The sequence below is a fragment of the Felis catus genome, chromosome D2, assembly GCF_018350175.1.
Source record: "Felis catus isolate Fca126 chromosome D2, F.catus_Fca126_mat1.0, whole genome shotgun sequence".
Lineage (NCBI taxonomy): Eukaryota > Metazoa > Chordata > Mammalia > Carnivora > Felidae > Felis > Felis catus.
The window spans coordinates 42,226,422-42,254,404 of NC_058378.1; the positions used below are offsets into that span (position 1 = coordinate 42,226,422).

The 27,983-nt window shown below is 36.3% G+C and overlaps 1 protein-coding gene and 1 long non-coding RNA gene across 3 annotated transcripts in view; both read right to left on the reverse strand.

The window, feature by feature from the left end:
* Nucleotides 1–27,983, reverse strand: part of LOC123381008 — a 789,636-nt gene that overhangs the window by 327,276 nt on the left and 434,377 nt on the right. The window lies entirely within an intron of this gene.
* LOC123381011 lies at nt 186–27,955 on the reverse strand. Its single transcript, XR_006587516.1, has 4 exons — nt 23,137–27,955; nt 21,152–21,264; nt 1,697–1,886; nt 186–321 (listed from the first exon to the last, which is right to left on the reverse strand). It is a non-coding gene; the product is annotated as an uncharacterized LOC123381011 (long non-coding RNA).

A 27,983-nucleotide genomic window follows, 5' to 3' on the forward strand; every position in this document is an offset into this window, starting at 1 on the left:
CTGAGCCACCCAGGTGCTCCTATTATATGTATTCTTAAAATATGTATACATATAATATACATAATACTTTTTATATATTTTCACTACAACATATATTCAAAGATAATATTTTTTTATTTCTGTTTTCCATAATGCTTAGAAAAAGAAAATTATGATAACTTAACATCCCAGAAATGAAAGAAAGTTTCATGGTCTCATGTATAAGAGTTTAAATAATTTCTTTCTTACCTTTTACATTTACTTTTGGATCTGTGTTCAGTTTTCTTAAGTATCCCAAATATTGAGACAGGTAATCTTATTCTTTTTCTCCCAAAGTGATATCTGAACATGACATGATATGAAAAATTATAGATTATCCCTCCAAAAATTTATTTCAGTTGAAATTGGGTTCAGCACACTGACTCCACAAATGTTAATATTTCATGGCAGCAGCAAGGAGGGAGAAGTGTTAGCAACAAGGCTGCAGATGTGAGCCATGACCCAGGTGATAGAATCTCTTACTAGATGTGTAACCTAACAAGTTTCATTTGTATCCTGGCTCTTTCTTTGTTTCAGCTTTGTCTCCTGTTCTACCTCATATAATTAATTCTGCATAAGCCAATGGTATTTATTATGATTTCTATCACAAATTTATGGGCTCAAATATAGAAGCCCAACAGTATATTCTGGCACCTACATGTCACTTTTAGAAATTGAGTTGCATGTAAAAAAGAAATGCTAAAATACTAAAAAGTAGTCTTTAGTGTTAAAAGATGTGTGTGTGTGTGTGTGTGTGTGTGTGTGTGTGTGTGTGTGTTAAGTGTCTTGCTTACATGCCAAGGTACTCAAATTTTATCTTAAAGATGCTGAATATTCATTAAGGATTTTGTAGTACAAAATAAAATAATATCAGATGTCTACTCTTAAAAAAGTCTTTGGCGAATGGGGACAAAAAGTATGAATCACAGACAGAGGATTCTAGCCGTTAGCTATGAATAATTGCAGTTAGTTTCAAAGTAAAAATTACAGTGGACAAAGTGAATCGGGCAAAGACGACTTTATTCAAGACCATCACAATAAAGGGAGAGAGACTAAGCTACGCTACGGTGAAAGAAGTTGGGAGGCTTTTCAAGTTCTGGGGTGAGCTAGTGAAAAAGTTCTAGTGCATGCTAGGGTAGACGTTGATCAATGGAATGTGTCAAACACATTGTATTATTCCTGAGTTTGTGATCTTTTCTCTGTGATTAGGCCATCTGTGTTTGCTAATTGGTGTGTCCATCAAAGTAAGCCTCCTAGCCTCCCCTCCCACGGAGGCTGCAAAATAGAGGTGCTATCTCCTTCATGTTCTCATTTAAAAGAGATGGTTTCCAGGTCCGTGCAAAATACATTTCCTGGGTTGTAAAACTGGCAAGAGGCTAGGAGAAGATTTAAATATTTCAAAAGGGCAGAAAAAGAATTTACATTTTGCAAATTTTCTAAAGTAAATGCTTTAAGCAAAGAGAGGTCTGGGAGCTAGGGGGGCAGAAAGAAGCCTGTTTAAAGTTTGTCAAGCTGAGGAAGTCATTAAGGACATCTTGGTCATCAATCATTAACCTTAATTATATTCTTGTAATTGTGTTAAATTCTTCATTCAATAATCCCATTAAACTTTCACAGCAGCATTATAAAGAAAGTATATACTTATCCTCATTTCAAAGATGAAAGAACTAAATCTCACCTGGGTTAAGTCTTGTGCACAAGGTCATTCAGCTGATAAAGAGCACAGCTATGATTTCAAGTCATATCCATCTGTCCATCTGAAGTTCATACTCTTCATCACTAAGATATATTGTCTCAAGACATGAAGACCACTATGGTTCTATTGTTGTGTGTAAGTTGAACAACAACAAAGTCCTGAGGTTGTGGCACTGAAGATGAAGAGGTGAGAAAAGATTTAAGGGCCATTTGGTACTTAGATTCAATAGTCTTTGTTATCATCTATATGTACTAGATGAAGCCTATATTCAATACCAGGTTTCTGATTTAAAAAATGAATAGGTAATGGTAACTTTCATGAAGACAGCAAAGACCTAAACAGTAGTCTGGAATATCAGATGAATTAGGTTTGGGACAAGGTGAAACCAGTGATACTGAGGATTAAAAAAACAAAACCACGGGGTGCCTGGGTGGCTCAGTCGGTTAAGCGTTGGGCTTTGGCTCAGGTCATGAACTCACGGTTCGTGAGTTCGAGTCCCACATCAGGCTCTGCGCTGACAGCTCAGAGCCTGGAGCCTGTTTTGGATTCTGTGTCTCCCTCTGTCTCTGCCCCTCCCCTGCTCATGCTTTCCCTCCCCTTCAAAAATAAACAAACATTAAAAAAATTAAAACAAAAAAGAACAGAGGATTAAAATGTGGTATAGGCTCTATGGTCACTGACAAGGAGTTGAACTAAAGCCATTAGGATAGGAGAAATTGTTCAGGAAGAGTGAGTAGTGAGAAGATGAAAGGATAAGACAGGGTATTTCAATCAGGAACAAGAGATGCTTGAATTAGGTTAGCTCTGAAGAAGCAAGCTATCAACTATGGAAAGTGCCATAGAGATCACAGTGCCATGACTCCACATAAGTGGAGTCTGTAAAGTGTGACCCAGCTTTGCACTAAGAAGGAATAAAATGGGTTCTCTGTGTCAAACAACTTCTAGAGAAATTCAAATACATGTGCAGAAGAAAATCTATGTAAGATTTTTGTTGCAACATGGTTTATGTAAGAAAACTAACAAGAAAAAAAAAGAAACTATCAACAGGGGTATGGATTTAAAAACTTATGGTTTAGCCACAGGCTAAAATATTACACATATTTTCAAATGAATGACTAACCTTTCAGAAAAATACAAGGTATGTAAGAAAAAAGTATATTACAAAATTATAGGGAGAGTTTTATAACATTTGTGTAAACAAAAAGCATAATTAAACCCTATGTATATGTTCAAAATGGACGACTAAAAAGCATAAAGATATAGATGGGAAGGACACACATATAAGTTGTTCATGAGATAGGAGGCAAGAAAATGATTGGGGAAGGTTAAAAGAACACTTGTACTTGCACTGAGATATTACTGCTGATAATGGGAAATTATTACTTCAAACCAAATCTGAGGCCGATGATAAAAAAAAAAAAAAAAAATGTCCGGAGGAAACTGACAAAGTTTACAAAGCATCATACAGCTACCAAGATAATGAGGCATGACAGGACAACGATCTGAGATGATACAAGTACAACAGATGATGGGGAATGAATGGCTACCACTCGGAGCTGCTCTTGCTCTGAGAGCATTTCCCAATAAGGAAGAAGTGGTAAAGAGGCTGAGTTGTAATGCTGGTAATGCGTGAAGGCAGCGAGACAAAAGTCAGAATCCAGGGCCTGCCAAGGTTAACAACGCTGGTAAACACCTACCTCAATGAGCGGCACTCAGGAGGGTGAACTGAATGAACTCTGGATGAACAGCTGAGCTACATGTTTTCTAGATCATGTTAATTATAAATTCTAAAGTTAGATGAGTGTTTCCAAACGGCCAGCATAATAAACACCCAAACATGTACTTTCTCTGGAGGAAGATGTAATCATCATAGGAATCAAATTATTTCAAAAAAATAATTTTTCAGGGGCGCCTGGGTGGCGCAGTCGGTTAAGCGTCCGACTTCAGCCAGGTCACGATCTCGCGGTCCGTGAGTTCGAGCCCCGCGTCGGGCTCTGGGCTGATGGCTCAGAGCCTGGAGCCTGTTTCCAATTCTGTGTCTCCCTCTCTCTCTGACCCTCCCCCGTTCATGCTCTGTCTCTCTCTGTCCCAAAAATAAATAAACGTTGAAAAAATAAAAATAAAAAAAAAAAATAATAATTTTTCAAATGCGATATCCCATGAAACTAAAGTTTCTCTGGGCACATGTGGAGACAAGCCATTGTGAGCAAAAAACAACCTACACAGACAATTAAAACAGATAATTTATCAAAACTATGGGACAGATTTTAAAAATACTAGACTTATATTGTCCAAGGAAATTAGAGCCAATCCTACCAGGAGGCAATAGGCAATATTAATATCTTAAAAAAAACTAAACAGAAATTTTAGAAACAAACAGTAAGCAATATAAGAATTCAATAGATGAGTTAAATCAGGAGTTAGCAAATGATGGCCTGTAGTATAAATGTAGCCAACAATTTGTTTTTGTGTGGCACATGAGCTAAGAATAGTACTTACATATTAAATGACTTACATCTTAAATGTTTATATGATAATCTATACAGTAGACTTGATTTGCTCCTTGACTGGCAAAGCCTAAAACATTTACTACCTGGTCCCTTAAGACAAAGTTTCTCAGCTCACGGGAATGAATTATCTCCAGATATATCTAATTTGGGTTAAACTTAGAATTAAAAATATATTTTGGGACACCTGGGTGGCTCAGTTGGTTGAGCATCCAACTTCTGCTCAGGTCATGATCTCACGGTTCATGGGTTCAAGCCCTGCGCTGGGCTCTGTGCTGACAGCTCAGAGCCTAGGGCCTGCTTCATTCCTGTGTCGCCCTCTCTCTCTACCCCTCCCCTACTCGTGTTCTCTCTCTCTCTCTCAGTAAATAAATAAATAAACAAACATTTTTAAAAATGTATATATTTTAAGGACAGAAAGTTCAAAAATACTCTCTGGAGTATGAACTTATCTGGAATGAAGCCAGAAGGATAAAAAGAGAATAAAGAATAGAAGAAACACAAAGAAAAGCTTAGGGGAAAAAAATGAGTAGCAAATAGGAAATATTTAATTGGAATTTTAGAAAGATAGGCAAGAGAGAACAGGTAATGTTTCAAATGATTATAGATAAAAAAACTTTCCACAGCTTATGAATGACAGCAATACATAGATTCAAAAACCACAATGAATCCAAATCCATATTAAAAAAAAAAAGTCCACACCTAGATGCAGCATAGTAAAACTTCATTAAAACAACTTTATAAAACCGAAGATAAAAGCAAAAATCTACAAGTCAGGCAGAGGGAAAAAATAAATAATTTTCCCTTCAAAATAAATGTTAAGGCTGACAATTGACTTTGAAAAGCAATACAGGTGATAGTGTGGACTTAATTGTGCCCCCAAACTTTATATGTTGAAGAACCTAACCTGAGTGTGACTCTATCTGGAGACAGGGTTGTTAAGGAGATAATTAAGGTTAAATGAGGATGTAAGAGTGGGGCCTAAGAAAAGAGACACCAGAGACCTATCCCCCACCTCTGAGCATGCAAAGAAGGTCATCTGAAGACACAGCAAGAAGGCAACAGTCCACAACCCAGGAAGAGTCTGTCTCTGCAGAAACCAACCCTGATGGCATCTTGATTTTGTATTACTTGCCTTTGGAACTGTGAGAAAATAAGTTTCTGTTGTATAAGCTATACAGTGTGTGGTACATTGGTATGGCAATCCTAGTAGACTAACACAGTAACCAAAAGGTAGAGAACTTCAGTCAGTAAATCGAGGAAAATATTTTCCAAACTAGAATTCTATTATCAGCAAAACCGTTCTTCAAAAATAAAGATAAAAATATAAAAAAATGTTTTCACCTGGAGATCCACATTACAGGGGATTTTAAATAGTGAGACAGCAAAGAAGATTAGCTAACCAACAAAAAGATGCTCTCCTCTAAAATGAAGAGCTGTGAATGAAAATCACTTCTCAAGTCAGAGTCTATTTTTGGTCCCTTTTCATCTGATGGGATGAAGTTGACTAGATATAAGCATTGTGAAATTTAAACAAATTATTCACACCAAGATTGTTAAGTATCTGTAACAGCTTCTGCAATTTCTATTTCCCTTCTTTGGTGACTCACAGGCTATGCTTTGAAGATGCAACTATCATCAATTGGAATGATTCTGGACCCCAGAGTCGTCAATTTTATAACTTGATGTTTAGGGTCTCCCCAAATAACCATGGACTCATGAAGATTTTCATATTTACATGAGCAAAATCCAAAATCGCATTGTTAAGAATAGGTGTTCAAATTGTTTGCCACACCATTTAACCCATGCTAATTAACTAGGTTCTTGATTAAGCAAAAAAGAAATAATCTGAATGTCAGGTTAAAGAATACAGGAAGAAAGTTTGAAAAATGGGAGCAAAATAAATGAGCAGATTCCAGTGAGACAGAAAGAAAAGAAACAACAGAGAATATTTTTAAAAGACAAACATTGCTTCTTTGACAATGTTTTTAATATTAAAAAATTCTTGAAGAGCTGAATCAAGAAAAAAAGTGAAAAGATCAATAATATCAAGAATGAAAATGTGGGGGCGCCTAGGTGGTTCAGTTGATTGGGCTTCCGACTTCAGCTCAGGTCATGATCTCACGGTTTGTGAGTTCAAACCCCACGTTGGACTCTGTGCTGACAGCTCAAAGCCTGGAGCCTGTTTCGGATTCTGTGTCTCCCCCTCTCTCTGCCCCTCCCCTGCTCACGCTCTGTCTCTATCTCTCAATAATGAATAAACGTCAAAAAAAATAAAAAGAATGAAAATGTGACTATCACTATAGATTGACAGACATTAAAAAGGATGGTGAAAGATTGGAAATACAGAAATTCCAAAGAATCCACAAAGAATTAATGAAACAAATGAATTTAGCAAGATTGCAGGATACAAGGTCAATATTCAAAAATAAACTTTATATATATATATGGCAATAAGCAATCATAAAATGAAGTTTAAAAATATCATGTACAATAGCACAAAATACATCAGATATTCAGAAATATGTTAGGCAAAATATATGACAATTAGCTACAAAATATAGCTTTCAGAAGTTAAATGAGACCTAAATAATAATACAAGATATTGCTATAAAAAATGTAAAAGACATAAAATAAATGGAGAGCTCATAGATTGAGGAATTCAAAAATTTTAAGATTTCTATATTCCCTTAATTCATCTAGCACGTCAATGCAATGTGAGTAAAAATCCCACTGGGATATTTTGTAGAAATTGACAAGTTTATTCTTTTTTTTTTTTTATAAATTTTTTTTTCAATGTTTATTTATTTTTGGGACAGAGAGAGACAGAGCATGAACGGGGGAGGGGCAGAGAGAGAGGGAGACACAGAATCGGAAACAGGCTCCAGGCTCTGAGCCATCAGCCCAGAGCCCGACGCGGGGCTTGAACTCACGGACCACGAGATCGTGACCTGGCTGAAGTCGGACGCTTAACCGACTGTGCCACCCAGGCGCCCCTTGACAAGTTTATTCTAATATCCCTTTAAAAGCACAAAAGACTTATATAATTGTGAAATGAATGAAAAAAGTTAAAGATATTACCCTACCCAATTTCAAAAGCTAGTATACTATAAAGCTACAGTAATTAAATGTGACATTGACATGAAGATAGACAAAAATATCAGTGGAACAGAAAAGAGTTCAGAAATAGACCCAAACATATATGCTACCTTGATTTTTGACCAAGGTCTCAGTTCAATTCAAGAGGAAGCAGTACTAGAACAATTAGATATCTGTATGGAAGAGTATGAACCTTGAATTCCAACTCACATAATAGAAAAATTAATTCACATCATACTAAAATTAATTCACATTGTACCATGAACCAGAGATCTAAATGTGAAAACCAAATTTTAAGCATCTTGAAGAAAAATATACAGAAATTGGGGCACCTGGGTGGCTCAGTTCGTTAAGCATCTGGCTCTTGACTTCAGCTCAGGTCAGGATCTCACAGTTTGTGGGCTCCAGACCCCATCAGGTTCTGTGCTGGCAGTGCACAGCTGGCTTGGGATTTTCTCTCTCTGCCCCTCCCCCACTCATGCACACACACGTACACACACACACACACACACACACACACACTTTCTCTCTCAAAATAAGTCGACATATATACATGTTATATATATATATATATGTGTATATATATATGTTATATACATATATATGTTATATATATATATATATATAACATATATATATAATACAGAGGAATATTTCTGTGACTTTGGTCAATAATTTCTTAAGGACACTAACCTTAAAAAAAAGATACATTGAAAATTTAATTTTTCTTCTGAATAAAAATGATTTTAGGGAAATAAAAAAGCAAATTAAACACATGGAAAAAATAATAGCAATACATATTTCCACACAGAAACCATTTCCATAAAATATGAAGAACTCTTTCAAGTCAGTGGTAAAAGGACAATCAAGCCAATAAAAACACACACTTCACCAACAATCATCATAATGGCTCTTAACAATATGAAAATCATTAATTATTAGGGTAATACAAATTAAAAGTGCAATGAAATAATATATCCTCAGAATGGCTTTAACAAATAGATAGTACCAAGGGTTAGCAAGGATATGGAACCAGTCACGTTCTCACGCATGGCTAATGGAACTATCACAACCAATACAGAAAATGATTTGACAATTTCATAAAAGGTTAAATACTCATTAACTTATGATCTTCATATTCTTCACTTATGTAATCAACAAGATACTAAAAGACAGATCTAAATTAAGTATTCATATGACTTTTAAAAGGTCTGACATATTAACTGGAGTAACAAACAAGAATAGAAAAAAATAGGAAGAAAAAATATTGGCAAAGATAATGAAAGTGAATTTTCTAAGTGTGTTAACAGATATTAAACAACAGATTCAAGAAGTACTTTTAAGCTACAATGGAATACATTGAAAAGAAGATACAATGTGCACATCATGGTACAAAAGCTTAAAATCACCCTATGAAATCATCTTACTTTTAGATAGGTTAAAATGAGAGAAACATCTGATTTATTAACAGAAAACAAATAAATGAATCTTTAGACTGCTAAAATAAATTAATTTCCAAGCAGATTCTATACCTACCTAAATGCCCTTCCAAAATATAGCTTTAGAATAAGCCTCAAAAGGATCAAACACATTTCAAATAACTACATTGCCTTCCAGAGCAATGTCTGACACTCTTTCAAGGAATGCCAAAAAATGCAGCCCTAATAAATGTAAAATGTCTGGCATCTAATCAAACATCACTAGTTACAAAAAGGGCAAGGAAATTTGGCCCAAAATGAGAAAAAAATAAAGTAGAAATAGGGTCCAGAAATAACAGATAGTGGGATTTTTAGACGAGAACACTAGAAAGGTTATCACAAACATGTTCAATATATACAAAGATTGAAAGGAAAACATGAGTATAAATTAAAAACGAAGGCTATAAAAAGGAACTACCTTGAATATTTAGATATTTTTAAGTACAATTTTTGAAATAAAAATTTTAGCAGATTAGATACCCCAGAAGAAAATAAGCGTACCAAAAATATAGCTATATATACATGAAGACAGAGACTGAAAAAAGGACTGAAAAATAATTAAAAAGGGCCTTGGAAATCTGGAGACACATAACAAGCAGTCTAATGCATGGGAACTCCAGTAGAAGAGGAATAAAGGTCATAGAAAAAAATACTTGAGGGGCGCCTGGGTGGCGCAGTCGGTTAAGCGTCCGACTTCAGCCAGGTCACGATCTCGCGGTCCATGAGTTCGAGCCCCGCGTCAGGCTCTGGGCTGATGGCTCAGAGCCTGGAGCCTGTTTCCGATTCTGTGTCTCCCTCTCTCTCTGCCCCTCCCCCGTTCATGCTCTGTCTCTCTCTGTCCCAAAAATAAATAAAAACGTTGAAAAAAAAAATTAAAAAAAAAAATACTTGAAGAAAAAAATACTGAAAACTTTCCAAATTAGACAGAAGCTCTAAAGCAGCAGGTCCAGAAAGCTTCACAAATTTCAACTAGAATAGTTACACAGCACACATCAAGGTACATTGTACATCATACATTGCTGAACATTAATTACAGAGGGAAGATCTTAAAAGATAAGAAGGGCATGGGGGCGCCTGGGTGGCTCAGTTGGTTGAGCTTCCAGCTTCAGCTCAGGTCATGATCTCCCCATTTGCGGTTCCAACCCCGCAGGGCGCTTTGTACTGATCGCTCAGAGCCTGGAGCTCGCTTTGGATTCTGTGTCTCCCTCTCTCTCTGCCTCCTCCCCTGCTCATGCACTCTCTCTTTCTCTCTTTCTCTCCCTCCCTCTCTCAAAAATAAACATTAAAAAAAATTTTAAAGAAAGGCACCATATGTACAGAAAAATAAAGAACGTAAGCATATTTTATATCAGAATTATGAAAGCCATAGTTTAATGGAATGCCACATTTAAAAAGCTAAAAAGGAAAAAAAAAAGTATTTATATCTAGTGAAAATATCCTTCAAAAAAAGTATTACAGAGACCTTTCTAGATGAGAAAAAGCTTCCTGATGATAAGGAAACTTGGACGTATCCCCCAAAAAAGCAGAGAACCAGTAATGGTAAATAAATGGGTCATGAGATATGTTAAAAAATTTTAGAAAGTAATTTAGGGTGTGCAGAAAAGGTAATAATAATCTATTGCATGGATTAAAACATGAAAGAATAAATAACAATGAGCACAAGAAAGGAAAGGGTAGCAGAAGGAAATAAACTATTGTAAGGTTCTTACTTTATTTGTGAAAGTGCTATAATGCTATTTGAACATAAACTGTGCTAAGCTAAGGGCACACATTCTAAACACTACACATTGAGATACCTAATATGTCAAACATGGAGGCAGAATGGAACTCTAAACTAATAAATTAAAAGAAAGCACGAGGGGTGTCTGGGTGGCTTGGTCGGTTGAGCGTCCAACTTCGGCTCAGGTCATGATCTCATGGTTTGTGGATTCGAGCCCCACATCGGGCTCTACGCTGACAGCTCAGAGCCTGGAGCCTGCTTCGGATTCTGTGTCTCCCTCTCTCTCTGGCCCTAACCCATTCACATTCTGTCTCTCTCTCAAAAATAAATAAACATTTAAAAAAAAAAAAGAAAGAAAGCACAAGGATGGGGGGTGGGGGGAAGGTCATTTAGAAACGATACAAAAAGCAAAACAAAACAAATGGTAAGAAAATAGACTTCCACTCAAATCTCACGAGGTTTATGTTTAATATGAATGGTAAAAACCTTCCAATTAAATGGCAGATAAAGCCAGAGCAGCTAAAAAACAAAAATCAATTATGTGCTATGTATATGCAGTTGGTCTTAAATATGAAGGCTCAGATAGGCTAAAACCATAAGAAACTCTTAGAGAACAAACTGAGGGTTGCTGGAGGAGAGGTGGGTAGGGGGATGGGCTAAATGGGTGATGAGCATTAAGGAGGGCACATCTTGGGATGAGCCCTGGGTGTTATATGTTAAGTGATGAATCACTGGATTCTACTCCTGAAACCAGTACTACACTGTATATTAACAAACTTGAATTTAAATACATTAATTAAAAATAAAATTTTATAAAAAAGTAAATGGATAGAAAAATAAGTAACATGAAAATCCTAATCATAAGAAAGTTGGAGTTACTGTATTAATGAGATAAAGAGATAAAGAGTGTTATTTCTTAATGATGAATGAAGAAATAAAATTCCTAAATGCCTGTCTTATAGCTAAAAAATAGAGCATTAAAATACATGAGGGAAAAACCTCATAGAATAGGAGAAACACACAAATTCACAATTACAGCTAGAGATTTCAATAGCTGTCTCTCAGTAACTTACAGAAATAGTCAGAAAATCAATAGGTATATAGAAGACTCTATAGTATCTAATTGATATTTTCAAGGTCTGTCCAACAAGAGGGAGCTACACATTTTTCCAATTTCACATGGAACACTCAACAAGTTAGACTGTATGTTAACCTCTAAAATGAGTACTAATTAATTATAGAAAGGATGTTTCTGACCTTAAAAAATAAATTAGAAGTAAAATATAAAGAGATACCTAGAAAATCCTGAAATAATTGAAAATTAAACAAAACACAGCTAATATAATTACTGTTCAATTAAGAAATAACACATGAGGGGTGCCTGGGTAGCTCAGTCGGTTAAGCGTCCGACTTCGACTCAGGTCATGATCTCGTGGTCTGGGAGTTTGAGCCCCATGTAGGGCTCTGTGCTGACAGCTCAGAGGCTGGAGCCTGTTTCAAATTCTGTGTCTCCCTCTCTCTCTGACCCTCCCCCCATTCATGCTCTGTCTCTCTCTGTCCCCAAAATAAATAAACGTTAAAAAAAATTTTTACATAAAAAAAGAAATAACACGTGTGAACTGCATGAAAATCAAGGCATAATACATCAAAGTTGGTATAAGTTACAATAAATAGTCAAGACAATCTGGTATTGGCATAACGATAATAGGCTAATATTACATAAGGGAGTTCAGGAATAAACTCATATAAATAATTGCTTGATATTTTAAAAAGGTGCCAAGGTAATTCAATAAGTAAGAGATGGACTTTTTAACAAATGGTGTAGCAATAGCTGAATATACATAAGGAGAAAATCTGACCTTTATCTTATCGCTTACACAAAAATTAATCCTAAATATCTCAAAGGTCAAAATGTAAAAGATAAATGTCTAAAACTTCTAAAAGAACACGTAAGAGGGAAATTTCTGCAGTTTTGAAGTAGACTTTGTAGGTCACCAAAAGCAAGACACTAAAAGAAATATGCTGATAAATCGTACTTCATTAGAACATCTGGTCTTCAAAAGACTATTATAAAAATGTCCACCTCAGGATAATTTGTTAAGTTTTACTTTTATGTTTTAAGAACATAAAAGTTCTGTTATGTTTCTGTGTTTTTCCCAAAATTAAAGGGTAATTTCTATTTTATGTCCAAAGGTTATTTAATATTTATCTGAAGCAACATTATAAAAAATCTTACTATGCGTCAACACTATCTCAGCATGTTTGTGGTTACATTATCACTAATTTTACTGGCATTCTCAAAATGTTTCATAATCAAAACACATATGAAAATCATGTGGCATAATTAATTCCATGTGAAATTATTAAGAAATTAGTATAGTATAGTATAGTATAGTATAGTATAGTATAGTATAGTACAGTATAGTATAGTAAAGTAATTGCCCATATAATTGTGGGTTTATTTCTGGGCTCTCTATTTTGGTCTATTATCTATGTCTCTGTGTGCCAGTACCATACTGCTTTGATTACTACAGCTTTGTAATATATCTTGAAATCTGGGATTGTGATACTTCCAGGTTTTTCTTTTTTTTTTTTAAGTTTATTTATTTATTTTGAGACAGAGGAAGAGAGAGAGCAGGGCAGGCCAGAAAGAGAGAGAGAATACCAAGCAGGCTCTGTGCTGTCAGCGTGGAGCCTAATGCTGGGCTTGATTTCAGAAACTGCAACATCATGACCTGAACCAAAATCAAGAGTCAGATGCTTAATTGACTGATCCACCCAGGTGTGTTCCCCAGCTTTGTTTTTCTTTTTCAAGACTGCTTTGGCTATTTGGGGTCTTTTGTGGTTCCATACAAATTTTAGGATTGTTTGCTCCAGTTCTGTGAAAAATGCTTGTTGGTATTCTGATAGGGATTGTATTAAATCTGTAGATTGCTCTGGATAATATGGATATATTTAACAAAATTTTTTTTGCAATCCATTTATGTAATCTTTCCTTCATCAGTGTTTTATAGATTTTAGAGGATAGGTCTTTCACCTCCTTGGTTAAGTTTATTGCTAGGTATTCTATTATTGTTGGTGCAATTGTAAATAAGACTGTTTTCTTAACTTCTTTTTCTATTACTTCATTGTTAGTATATAGAAATACAATGGGTTTCTGTGCATTGATTTTGTATTCTGCAACCTTACTAAATTCATTCATTAGCTCCAGCAGTTTTTTGTAGTCTTTTGCGTTTTCTATACATACTATCATGCCATCTGCAAAGAGTTGAAGTTTTACTTCTTCCTTAGTAATCTGGATGCCTTTTATTTCTTTTTGTTGTCTGTGGCTAGGACTCCCAGTACTATGTTGAATAAAAGTGGTGAAAGTGGAAATCCTGGTCTTGTCTCTGGCATTAGGGGAAAGCTCTCAGTTTTTCACCATTCAGTAATAGGTTATCTGTATTATTTTTCATATATGGCCTTTATTATGTTGTGTTATATTCTCTCTGAACCTACTTTGTTGAGGGTTTTTATCATGAATCAATGTTGTACTTTGTCAAATGCTTTCGCTTTGTCTACTGAAATGATCATGTGGTTTTTATCCTTTCTCTTGATGATGCCATGTATCATGTTGATTGATTTGCAACTATTGAGGCACATTTGCATCCCAAGAATACATGAAAAGACACTCAACATCACTGATCATCAGGGAAATGCAAGTCAAAACCACACTGAGATATCACGTCATAGCCATCAGAATGGCTAAAATAAAAAAAAAAACAATGTAAGAAAGAACAAGTGTTGCCGAGGATGCAGAGCAAAAGGAAATGCCATGCACCGTTGGTAGGGCAGCTACTGGGTAAAGCAGTATGGAGGTTCCTCAAAAAGTTAAAAATAGAACTGCCATATTATCTAGTTATTCCACTACTGAATATTTACCTGAAGAATATAAAAACACTAATTCAAAAGGATGTATGCGGGGGATATATATATATATATATATATATATATATATATATATATATATATATATATAAAAGAATGAAGTCTTGCCATTTGCAACAACATGGATGGAGCTAGAGAGTATAATGCTAAGTGAAATAAGTCAGTCAGACAAAGACAAATACCATATGATTTCATTCATATGTCAATTTTTTTTTGAGAGAGATCTCAAGCAGGGGAGGGGCAGAGGGAGAAGAGAGAGCTCCATGCCCACCAGGCTCCATGCCCATCACACAGCCTGACCTCATGACATGAGATCATGACCTGAGCCAAAATCAAGAGTCAGATGCTTAACCGACTGAGCCACCCAGGAGCCTGTTCTATGTGAAATTTAAGAAACAAAGAAAATACGAGACAAAAACAAAACAAAACCCCAAAAAACAAAAATAAAAAAAAACCCAGACTCTTAATTATGAAGAACAAACTGATAATTACCAGAGGGGAGGTGGGTGGGGGGATAGGTGAAACAGGTGAAGGGGATTAAGAGGACACTTATCTTGAGGTACATTGAGTAATGCATAGAATTGCTGAATCACTATATTGTACACCTGAAACTAATAACACTGTATGTTAACTATACTGGAAGTAAAATTAAAAGCCAGAAAAAATATTTCAAAAAGAAATATGGCATTTAAAATTATTTCTATGCTATTATTACCAGCTTCATAAAAACAAGAGATGTATATAAAAAGATCTAAAAATGAAAACACTACCAGTTTATTTTTTTCTGATGGTAGGAGACTACATACTTTTTCTTTAAAACGCCTGTTAATTTTTTGATAACAGTTTATGTAATTAGTACATATTACATTTGACATACTCAGAAAAAAATAATCTAATGAGCATCATAATTATGGTATTTCAGATGTGTTCAGAGTAGTGACCCATCCTTAAGAAAACCAGCCCTATGCATTTCAGAAAAGGCCATCTTAGAGTTTCTAAAGCAATGGCCTGTCTTTGGGATTGAGACAGGCAAACAAGAAACTCCTGTTAAGACAGAGTCAGGCTAAGGAACCGTTCTCATCAGCAGATCTGCATGTTGCTAACAGTCAATTAATTCAGTGCTCACTGGTGGCACAGCGTGGGTGTTATTGAACTATTTTTAATGCTTCATACAGATGGCTTTAAATCAACAGGTTTAAATATAGTGGGACTCATATTTATGTTTGAGTGGCAGGTTGTCACCTACTTCTAATACTATTCTCATATTTTTTATTCAAGTGTCAATTCATAAAATGCACAGATGAATAAAATCTACTTAAAAATTTTATTAAGATACTCACTACGGATGTCAACTTGAAACAAAACAAAAGCTGTGGTCAAACAAAAAGAAGGAGCCCATTTAATTTACTATAAAACATGGGTTTGGGTTACAAAACAATACCTACCAACCTGTCTCACAAGGAAATTTCATTTAATGCAATACAAGGTTTTACAAGTACCGATGATTTAGCAGCTACTGTGACAGGAGTTGTGCTTTGTGGTGGAGATTCAGAGAGAGAAAATAAATGGCCCTTCCCTTGGAACACACCCCTGCACTTGCATTCTTTGTCATCTGTGATGAGTTCCTATTGGAACTACCAAATTTACATCAAGTACCCATGCCATTTACCCAAAATGAAATCCATTTCAGCCCAGTTTAGCTTCAGGCACACACCAATCTGAGCTGGGTTAAATTTCCCAACCCATGCAGAAAGGACTCCAAAGTCACCTGTCCTTGCTTGACATTAACAGGCTCTTTGAGGAACAATCAGGGACCGATATCCATTACCAAATCCAGTTTGTTGAATTGATGGACAAACCATCTGACTGCTGGGACAATAGCGTTCTATAAATTGAGGAAGGTGAGGGAAAAAGATTGAATCAAAATCTTTTGCACTATAATTAGTTAAAAACAAACAGGAAGTTTGTATTTCTGGGAGGATGGAGTAGACATATTTTCCCTGTTCCTTCCACTAAATACAACTAAAACAAACATAAAGACTCTGAAAGATGGAGAGAAGGAAGACAGGCTAAAGGACTTTGAACTTGAGGAAAAACATGGTGGTGAGTTTTCTGGGTTTTCTTTTGCCTTATGTGTCCCAAACTCAGAGCCTGAAGAGGCTGCAGAAGCCAGCAACCAGAATATGCCAACAAGTTCAGAACAAAATGAAACAAAAACAAAAGGCTGCTCTCTGTGTCCAAAGGGCCCAAACAAATCCAACACAGCAAGATAGAAAACTTTGAGGCAGTAACTACTCTACTCCAGCCAAATGCCACAGAAATAACTCTGGTTTTTCCTCCATCCATTCCCGCCAAGACTAAGTGAGGAGCCTAGACTTCCACCCTCTGATGACTGTAATAAGGTCCACTTCCCCACCAGAGTAAGGTCAAAGATAAGAAGAGAGTACTTTCATCCTTGATGGGTGGTAACAAGCCACCAATCCCTGAGGAGATGTCAATGAAGACCATCTGAGGAGCCTGGACCTCAGCACCTCCCAACAGTCAGAGGACCCCTTAATTTCTCTCTTGGGGTGGTGTCAGAGGAGGCCAAATGGGGGCAAGGGCTTTCACCACCACTCAGCTATGAGACAAAGCCACCCACCACACTGTCGGTAACAAGGTACCTGCATCCATGGAGGTATCAGAGGAGGACTACTGGGAACCAGCATTCCCACCCCCCACCTAGCTTTAATAAGGATCCCTGCTCGGGTGTTGATAGAGGATAAATGGGGAACATGGTCTTTTATCCCCACCTGGTAGTACTGAGGTAGTGCCCTTCCTTTCCCAAAGGAAGGCTACTACAGAAAACAGAATAATTTTCCCCAGAAAATTAAAATAGAACTAGCATATGACCCAGCAATCCTACTTCTGGGGACATATCCAAAGAAAATAAAAACAATATTGAAAAGATATCTGCACTCCCATGTTTATTATAGCATTATTTATAATAGCCAAGATATGGAAATAACCTAAATGTCCATCAGAAGATGAATAAAGAAGATGTCATTGACATACGATTCTTGGAATCAAGAATATACATATCCCCAATGGAATCTGAATCTTATTCATCCATGAGAAAGAAGGAAATCCTGCCATTTATGACAACATGGACGGATCTGGAGGGCATTATACTGAGAAAAACAAGGAAAGACAAATACTGTACGTTATCACCTAATACGTGGAATCTAAAAAGCCAAACTCATTGAAACAGAGTAGAATGGTGGTTACCAAAAGCTGGGCAAGGGGAGGAACAGGGAAGATGTTGATAAAGAACACAAATCTGCAACTAGAAGATGAGTAAGTTCTGGAGAGCCAACGCACAGCACAGTGACTACAGTCAACAATACTGTATTATATACTTCAAAGTTGTTAAGAGACTAAATCTTAAATGTGTTTACCACGAAAAAGAAATTACAATTATGTGACATGGTAAAAGTATTAGCTTATGCCATGGTGGTAATCATATTGAAATACTTAAATGTATCAAACCAACATACTGTACACTGTAAACTTACACAATGTTCTATGTCAATTATATCTCAATAAGAAAATTAAAAATTAAAAAAATTAATAGAAAAAAGAATCAAGTGGGAGGACCCAGTATACACCAGATTCTTAGATTTATTATATAGCAAAAGCAGTCAAGACAATGTGACAAAAACATAGATAAATGCAGAATTGAGAATCCAGAAACAGACCCATATTAAGTATCTGCAATTAATTTTTGGCAAAGGTGTAAAAGAAATTCAATGGAAGACAGATACTTTTTAGATAAATGGTTCTTGATCCATTTGATATCCACAGGAAAATAAACAAACAATATTGACCTAAGTCTTTCACCTTACATAAAATTTAACTTAAGATATATAACAAACTTCAATGTGAAATGCAAAACTATTTCACTATTAAGGAAAAAAGATACGAGTGGGGTGCCTGGGTGGCTCAGTCGGTTAAGCAACTGACTTCAGCTCAGGTCATGATCTCACAGTCAGCAGAGAGCCTACTTTGGATCCTCTGTCCCTCTCTCTCTGCCCCTTCCCTGCTTGTGCTAGCTCTCTTTCTGTCCCCCCAAAAAATAAAACATTAAAAAATTAAAAAAAAAAACAGGAGAAAGTCTTTGGGATCTAGGACTAGGCCAAAAATTCACTGTTTTGATATGAAAACCATGATTTGTAAAAGGAAAAACTGATAGATTGGGCCCTGTGAAAATTAAAAACTTGGTTCTGCAAAAGACCCTGTTAAAAGGATGAAAAGACATACTACAGATTGACAGAAAATGTTTGTAAACTACATATACAAGAAAGTCTAACATCTAGAGTATATAAAGAATTCTGAAAATAGTTTAAAAAATGTAATTAGAAAATGGGCAAAATACATGAATAGATATTTCTCTGAAGAAGATAGATGGCAAATAAGAACATGAAAGGACACTCATCCTCATTAGGCATTCAGAACATGCAAATATAAACCACAGTAAGTTACCATTACCCAGCTATGAGAATGCCTAAAATTAAAAAAAACATAATAATGATACCAACAAATGCTGAGGAAGATGTGGAAAGGCTGGATCTCTCATACTTTGACAGTGAGCATATAAAATGGTACATTGTGACAACACTTTGGTAGTTCATTAAAAAACAAAACACACAACTACAATAAGACCAGATAATTGCACTCTTGGACATTTATCCCAGAGATGGAAACTTATGTTCTCTTCAAAACCTTGACATTAATATTTAGAACAGCTTCATTCATAAAAGCCCCCAAATGGGTAATTGCCCTTGAATGGATGAATGATCACATACACTGTGGTATATCCATACATAGATACTGCTCAAGGAAAAAAGAAAAAGAATAGAGTACTCCTACACACAACCACCACAACCTGGATGAATTTCCAGAGAATCAGGCTCAGTCAGGAAAAAATCCCCCCAAATTACATACAGCACGATTCTGCTTATACAGCATTCTTAAAATGACAAGGTTACAGACATGAGAAAAGATTAGTGTTTGCCAGGGGTTAGGAAGGGGTTGGGGGTGAAAGGCAAGTATGGCAACACAAAGTATCTTTGTGACAACTGACATATTGTATATCTTAACTATGTCAATGACCATATCCTAGTTCTGATGTTGTATTATAGTTTTAGTAGACTTCACTTTGGAGAAAAGTGGGTAAAGGGTACATGGGAATTCTATGTATTATTTCTTACAACAGTGTGGAAATCTACAATTACGTCAAAATAAAAAGTTTAATGAAAAAAAATAATTGGGACAGCCCACGTAATAAATTAGAAGACAATGTGTGGTGGTGAGGTGACTATATAGGCAAAGCATTGATGGACCGAGGAATACAGTTACACACAATAGATGAGGCTTGGGGATGGCATCTCGAAACAGCTGGTGTACAGCTAAGCCCATGGAATCAATAGGGTCCTGAGAGTCCTGAAAGACTCATGGCCAAGTGATGCCGAGAGCAGCATCAGAGGAACCTAAGGACTGTTGGAGACGTGAAATGGTAGGGGTGGAATGGGGATACTGTCTGGAGGCAATATGGCACGGAGGGGGAGAATAGAAGGGGGATTTCTGGGATGCGGTTTCCACAGGATCAGAAAGGACAAAAACTGGACATTTCACAAGAAGAACGTGTTTAGTGTTGAAAGATGCATCAGAACTATGATTTGTGAATTCCTTGAGGACAAGGACATCTCTTACTCAATACTGTGTCACCAAACCGCTGTGTCATACCGGGTACCCAACAAATGCTTCATTAAATGTTGTTGCTGATCATACTGAAAGCAATTTTGGTACCAAGATGGGAACAGGAGACTTACTTCTGTGGGCAAAAGGGTCAAAGGGAAGTGAGAAAACAACTCTTAAAAGACTTGGTTCTGAAGAGCAAAACATTTTTTTAAAAATGATAAGGCAAGGGCACATTTAATATTATGTGCTTCCTGTGGTTTTTAGATGTAAGACACTGGAATATACACCTTTATTGGAAAAAAGAGCCAAAGAAATGGTGAGAAATGGAAAATCCAGGAGAGAAGATGCAAGGTAGATATGGAAATGAACCTCAAGGAAGTAAAACAGATGCAGATGTTAGTAGGTGGAGAGGTAGGAAAGCATATGCCAGATGGCCTCTATTTTTCACTTAAGTGGGAGGTTCACTGGGCTCTGCTAGGAGGGTAGGGAAAGAAAGCTTCAGGTTTGGAATACATGGAAAATAAGAGCAAAACTGAACGATGAACATAAACTCACATCTCACAGACACTAGTCTCCACTTGAGCCACACCTTTGTTCAACAATGTAGGCTTCTGCACTTTGAAACTAATAACCCCAACCCCAAATGATGCATGTCTCTTCTGAACCAGTTTTCTGCTCACAATAACTGAAGACCAAACGGGCTATGTATAAATGTCTGGAACTATATAAACATGTTGTTTTTTTCCAAGACCTATTTAAGCATTATGTTATGTTCAAGGACAAAATAAATGGAGGAACCTAGAGATAGATTTGCTCACTTACCTTTGTAAGTGCCCTCTATTGAACCCAAAACATCTTATGAGTCATAGGACAGCATGAGCTATTTTTGGACAAATACTTTTGCAAATTTCATATGCAATGGCAGAAGAGTATTTTAACTCCTAATTGAACTAAGCCATCTCATTACCTGGCTATACTGACCGATGAGCGTTGCCATGGTGATGAGGCAATCAAGTTAGCAGGCCCTACTGTGAGAATTTTCAATTCCAGATGCTTTATCAAGTTCCATCTTGCTCATCTCTAAACATTTTATAATCAGCAGGGATAGAAAGAAAATGATTCAGTCATATGGAAACAGGCACCAGAAACGAAAAGATGGTTTTTTTGAACAAATGTAATGCCAAAGTATGTTGACATATAATTTACAAAGAATTTTTTTTAAGTTCTAATGCTTTAGGCTTCTCAACAAATTAAAACTTTTCAAGATATATGTATCAATTTTGACATAACTTATCTATATAATTCCAGGTAAAAATCAAAGTTTAAACAACCAAATGTTTTACTGTCTGCACAATCGATGTCAAAGATAATTAGAGTTTGTGTTATCTACTGAATTGTGTCCTCTCCAAATTCATACAATGAAACCCTAACTCCTAGTATAATGGTATTTTGGAGATGGGGGGATCTAACTGGGGGATAATTAGGTTGAGATGAGGTCATGAGGGTGGGGCCCCATAATGGGATTATTGCCCTTAAAAGAAGAGGAGGACCAGGGGCGCCTGGGCGGCTCAGTCAGTTAAGCATCTGATGTCAGCTCACATCATGATCTCATGGTTTGTGAGTTCCAGCCCCGCATTGGGCTCTGTGCTGACAGTTCAGAGCCTGGAGCCTGTTTCAGATTCTGCGTCTCCCTCGCTCTCTGCCCCTCTGATGCTCACGTTCTATCTCCCTCTCTAAAAACCAAATAAACATTAAAAATTAAAAAAAAAAAAGAGCAGGACCAGATGATTTCCCCCACACACCCCCTCTCTGTTTCTCTTCCCCTTTCTCCCTTCATACTGTGAGAACACAAGACATCTGCTCTCTGCAAGCCAGAAATAGGGCCCTTACCAGGGAAGTGAAGTGGGTAGCACTTTCATTTTGGACTGTCCAGTTTCTAGAATTGTGAGAAATAAACCCGTAATATTTAAGTTACCAAATTTATGGTATTTTGTTAGGGCAGCCACAGATGAACAATACGGATTCTTTAAATGAGAGTTTGGGGACCTAAATACATCTTACAAATTGGTGGAGGTCGGATATTGACAAAGGATAAGTAACTTCCATGATCAAAAATAAAATCCAAGAGCAAGAGTTCAGAGTGATTTCAGTTTTATCTCAAAAAGGGAGTAGAGAACTATAAATCTGTGTTTGAAACTATAAAATTTTTTTAAAATTTTATCACTTCTATATGTTTGCTACTGTTATGTTCTTAGTCTAAGTGGCAATAAAAAATTTCAAATCCTCAAGTATTATAAAATTGTGTTTAGAAGAAAGAGGAGGACGAACCCAAAAAACTGTATTCTTTTTTTTCTCATTTGCATTATGGAAGGAAAATGACATGGAATAAAATCCTTATGACAGGAATTAATATGAAAAATTCCAGATAAAAAAGGCAATGGACTAACCATGCCAGTAAGTGTCCTCTAAATATCTCATTAAAATTTCAGTAAGGGCATAATATAAGACAATGATAAACAATTACACTGTAAACCAAAAGTAATACAGGACAATATGCCTAAATCTGGAGTTCATTTATACTAACTGGATTTTATGTGCCACAAAGGTAAGTATCATCTCTGTTTTATTTCACCAGTGGATGCCCAGAATCTAGGATGGAACCTCGGCATGAGGTTCTCCATAAACATTTGTCATCATCATTGCTAACTAGACAGTCACTGGGAACTGGTTGAGAAGAATCTTTTGAACCACATACTATATAGGCTTCTCCCTTAGAAAGACAGCATCATGGACAGCTTCTAAAGAAAGTAGGCAAACCCAAATTTCCCCATCTCAGTCATCTTCAGTGACAAGGTGGTTACACTGACCAGAGGAAAACCCACTACATAAGTGCAATCATCCAAGCCATTCACAAGAATAACCTCCGTATATCCTTTTAACAATGATTCTTACATATATTTGGCTCCATAACTCCCAGGACTTCATAGTGCAGTAACAAGAGAGGTGTGTGAGGTAGTATGCTGCGGCATGGTAAATACAGATACCTAGGGGAGCAGAGTTTGAGGTAACAAAATTTAGGAGCAATTAATTCTGGGTTATTTAGATTTTCATATCCTACATGATACAATAGGAATGATAAACAACATTTGCTTCTTTGGCTTATGCCCAGAATTGAACTGTCAGAGGAAGGTAGGTTCCATTGGAATTCATTCCAACACAAACACACACACACACACACACACACACACACACAAATACCCATTGGCATGGCAAACCAGAATGTAGGGGAATGCTTACTCATGTAACCTTCTAGATGTGAGTGGAAAAGGTGACAGCATGAACACTGAAGCTAAGGTCACTCCATCCATGCCTTCTGGAGGCCAACATCAGAACAGCAAAGTATGAATTAAACAGAACATTGACCAAAGCAAAGTTAAAGGGGACTTGTGATACGCTATTTTGAAACTTGGAAAGAGTCTCCGGGAAAACATGTTTGAAAATAATTGTTCTCAAAGGAAAAGAAGAAACTATAATGACCGCATTACTTTCTTCATTCATGCGCTAAACATAGATGGGTTTATTCAGTATTAAAATTATAAGCTTTAATATAAAACTGAACCTTCCTCAAAATATGTTAGCAAAATAATGTAGTATAAATGTGCAAAACACAGGTTCATTGGTCAGTGATCAAACACCTCATCACTGTCTAATTAGCAATGCTTTTATTCTAGGGGATTCTGATAACTTTTTACAGCTTTTGACAATCTTTTAAATTTGTTTTGCTCATTTCAACAAAACACCTTTAGAAAAATGTGGTATGTCTTAAACAAAGAGAAGCAGAGGTCTCGGTAAGAAACTGAAGTTGGTAGAAACGTTTGTATCACTAATGTATTTTGCCAACAACTGCCCCGTGGCCCTGAGGGGTACATATTAGCCCCCATAGCCCAACTGATTTTCCATTCCCTTTCTCTATGACAGTAACTGTGTCATGTTCTTTCTCCTCTTCTTCTCCCTTCATTTCCTATCTCACCAACCAAAGAGAAAGCCCGTTTATAGTTTGGATTAGGAAATATTGATATAACTCATGTAAAGACGAATGGAATGTTAATTAACCAAGTGATTCAATAGACTCTTTGTTCTCTGATCTTTTCTATTTGAGCTCCCTTTCTTCCCCCTTCAACTCATACCTCCTCCAAAATTATTATACTGTAAATTCTTATCAACTAATTGGTTTTTTTCCTTATTCTTTTCTCTACCTCGCCATAAATCTCTATAACCTGGTTTTCTATTAGGCTTGCTAGTGTTTTCATTTGGACGGCCGTATTAACACTTGAAGTAACCTTTTCCAAAAATTCCTATAAAGAGAAACCAATTTACTAAATTTTCTTAGGATATGGGATAAGACTGTTTTAGTTTTTTATTTTTCTTGTTACACCCTATTATCAAAAGATTCCTGCAAAAAATGTGAGAAACAGCTAAGTTATAGAAAGTCCCATTTTTCTACCTTTCTTTATTCTTTTCCCCTATATTCAACAATTAGGCTGAGTATCTCTTACAACAATAGATACTAATACTGAAGTAAATAAAATTTTGAAAATGTTTCTGGAATTAGTTTTAGGAGACATAAAATTTGGGGCTAAGTGCTTCTTTAGAATCACTATGGCTAGTCAATATTTCTGACTTAAATCTCATGATTTAAAGTAGTAACTTTGCAGTAAGAGCTGACAAATACCCAATTATCCCACTTGTCATAAATGTGTTCTGTGGACAATCAAGCATGTCAACTTTACACAGACTTTCAGAGATAGAGGATATGACTTTAAGGTATGTGAATCCATGGAGGAATTACTTATGAGACTGCCCATTGCATTAGAAAAATACAAACAAATCTTGCTTATGACCCAATAAAATCTGTGAAGCCATATTTCTGACTTGCAGTAAAATCCTTAATTCTCACACTTCTTGTTTTCCTATGAATACTCTTCTTTCATTCCTGGTATTAGCAAACTTTCCACTATATCACAGGGTGGCCTGTACCAGGCAGAGCTTTTTCAAAGCTGTCTCCTTGCTGATTTGTCTACCATGAGTAGATTCAGTTGGCTTTATAAAACACTCTCTGTACAGTTTTGAACTTGATCAATTTCCTTAAGACACAAGTTCATATTAGAAATGCATTTTTCCAGATGCTGAAGCACATGCTTTCTCTTTCTGGATCCCTGTGAGGCATGAACTTTGGTGACCCAGTTTTGCAGTTGGAGTTTCTGAAGCAATATATCACTAGTTTTCTTCAAATCACGGCAGTGTGAAAATGCTTAAGCATTTGTTTACCAGAGCAAATGAAGAAATTTCCTTAGACCCACCTCTATGCTATGATGTCACTCACCAATGATACTTTTTCTATGGACAGAAAGAATAGTCTAAGTCCCATACTGGGCCTCTGGTCATCACGGAACCGCACATGATCATGGCAATTTTCTTCCATCAGCAACAGCAATTTTCTTGAGGATCGCCATTGTTTATTAAACTTGATACATCCTAGTATTAGCAACTTGGCAATTATCAACATATGGATGATGGAAAGAACATGATTTTTTTTCTCCCATATATATTATACTTTCAGTATAGTATATAAGCCATATATCCATGTCAATACATTAACATCAATGACTTTTGGGAAAAATTATGATTTTTTTTTTACAAGTGAAACCTCAAAGTTTAATAGGGCTGATAACTTACTCATGACTACACCACTCCTCACTCTGAATATAATTTCATTAGGTTTTTACCATTTTTAATGCTCCATCATCCTCTCCCAACATTCATTAGGGACTTTAGAACCCCATTAACAGTTTTCATTTCTACCTCAATCCCTGCCATCTTCTTAGAAATTCACTAGTTGTGTCACACCTGGAGGTGTCCCACTTTCAAATTTCAAATTCTGTTCACATTTGGCCTTGACCTCCTATCCTGCCCATTCTCTTTTTCTTCACTCAGAAACATGTGCTCATAACTGCATTGAGCCCTCCAATACATCAAGTCTTCTACTGTCTCCTAGTCTTCACAGTTCTAGAATGGCCTCACGTTTTTAGCTGTCTCTCCCTAGAACTGCCCCTTCTTGAGCCCTGTCACGTTCTTTGCACACCTACACCTGTAATGCCCCTGCCAAAGACCCCATAAATCAGTCCTGTTTAACCCACAGGCTCACTCTTAATCTGAGGTATAGAGACTTAACTAGGCAGCTAGCCACCAGTTATGAATCCATGGTTTTCAAGTCTCTTGAATCTTAAAGTTAGATTATCTTGTTCTTTCTTTTGTAAATTTATCTTCTCTCCTTTAATACACCATTCCAACTGGCATGTAAATATGTTCGTGTCTCTCCCTTTTAAAAAAAAACCCACAAAAATATCAGGATCCTATAATACCTTCTAGTCTCTGCTATTTCTCTCCTCTGTTTTGCATCTAAACTTCTTGACTAGTTATCCATACATAATGTATTCACTTGTATTCTGGATTTCACTCTCATTAAAACAGCTCCTGATAATGCCACTTTATTGCTGAATCCAGCAGAAATTTTCTATCTTCATCTTACTTGACTCGTCTGGAGAATTGTATACAATGAACTATTCCTTTTAAAGTAGTCCTTTGGGCATCATTCTATCTGAGTTTCTTCTTAGCCTTCAAGCTTTTCCTTCTCTGTGTCATTTTAGGCTAACTCTATTTCTCCTAGCCATTAAACATTTGCGTTTCTCAAAATAAGGCCATCTTCTAACTATACTTTCTCCTAGCAAGCTCATCAATGACCAGGTTTCAATTTCCACTTTTATGTACTTGACTGATAAATGAAACCACTATTCCAGAACAGTTCAACAGAACATTTTGCAGTATTGGAAATTTTTAAAAATCTGTACCATTTGTACTAATATGGGAGCCACATAGCATAAACCTTTCAGTTTCCCATAGTGCTTCTAAGATGAGCACCTTAGCATATATCCAAGACTCCACAATGTCACCTCTCTTAGGTCGTTCCTTCTTGCTCTACCATCTGATGCATCTTGTAGAATCTTAACCTTTTTATTCTGCAGGATCACATTCAATTCTCCTCCCAATACAAGACTTCGAACACTTACTCAGAAAAGCTTTCCTGGACTTCCATTATTTTATCATTTCCTCTCAATTGACTTCTGGAAATTTGTGTTAATTTGTGTGATTCTTTGATTAATATTTGACTCTCTAACAAGGGTCTTTACTTTTTGTAAATGTTTTATATACCATTTTATTTCAAGTGCCTAGTAAATTTACCGGAACATAACAGGTATTCACTAAATATATACTGAATGAGTACATGAATAAACTGTCACTAAGTTCAAGACTTTCAAGAGTCTCAAATTCTTCCAAGATATCCTGAACTGTATGCCCCCAAAGGCATCTGAAAATGATGTCAGTGCTTTCTTTCACTGCTATACATACACACACACACACACACATACACACACACACACACACACACACACACACACACACACACACACACACGACAGCATCTAGGACCTTGTCATTCAAAACCAAGATCTGGAAGTTTACTTTAAATCTGCTTTTGCTTTCCCTTTAGGTCTCTACAGAGAAAATTATAAGACATTATTGAGAATTAATGAGAATTATTAAATAAAGAATTAATGAGAATTATTAATGAGAATTATTAAATAAAGAAGTGAAAAAATATACTTTGTATATGATTTAGAAGACCCTTGACGTGCCTGGGTGGCTCAGTCAACTAAGCGCCCTACTTCAGCTCAGGTCAT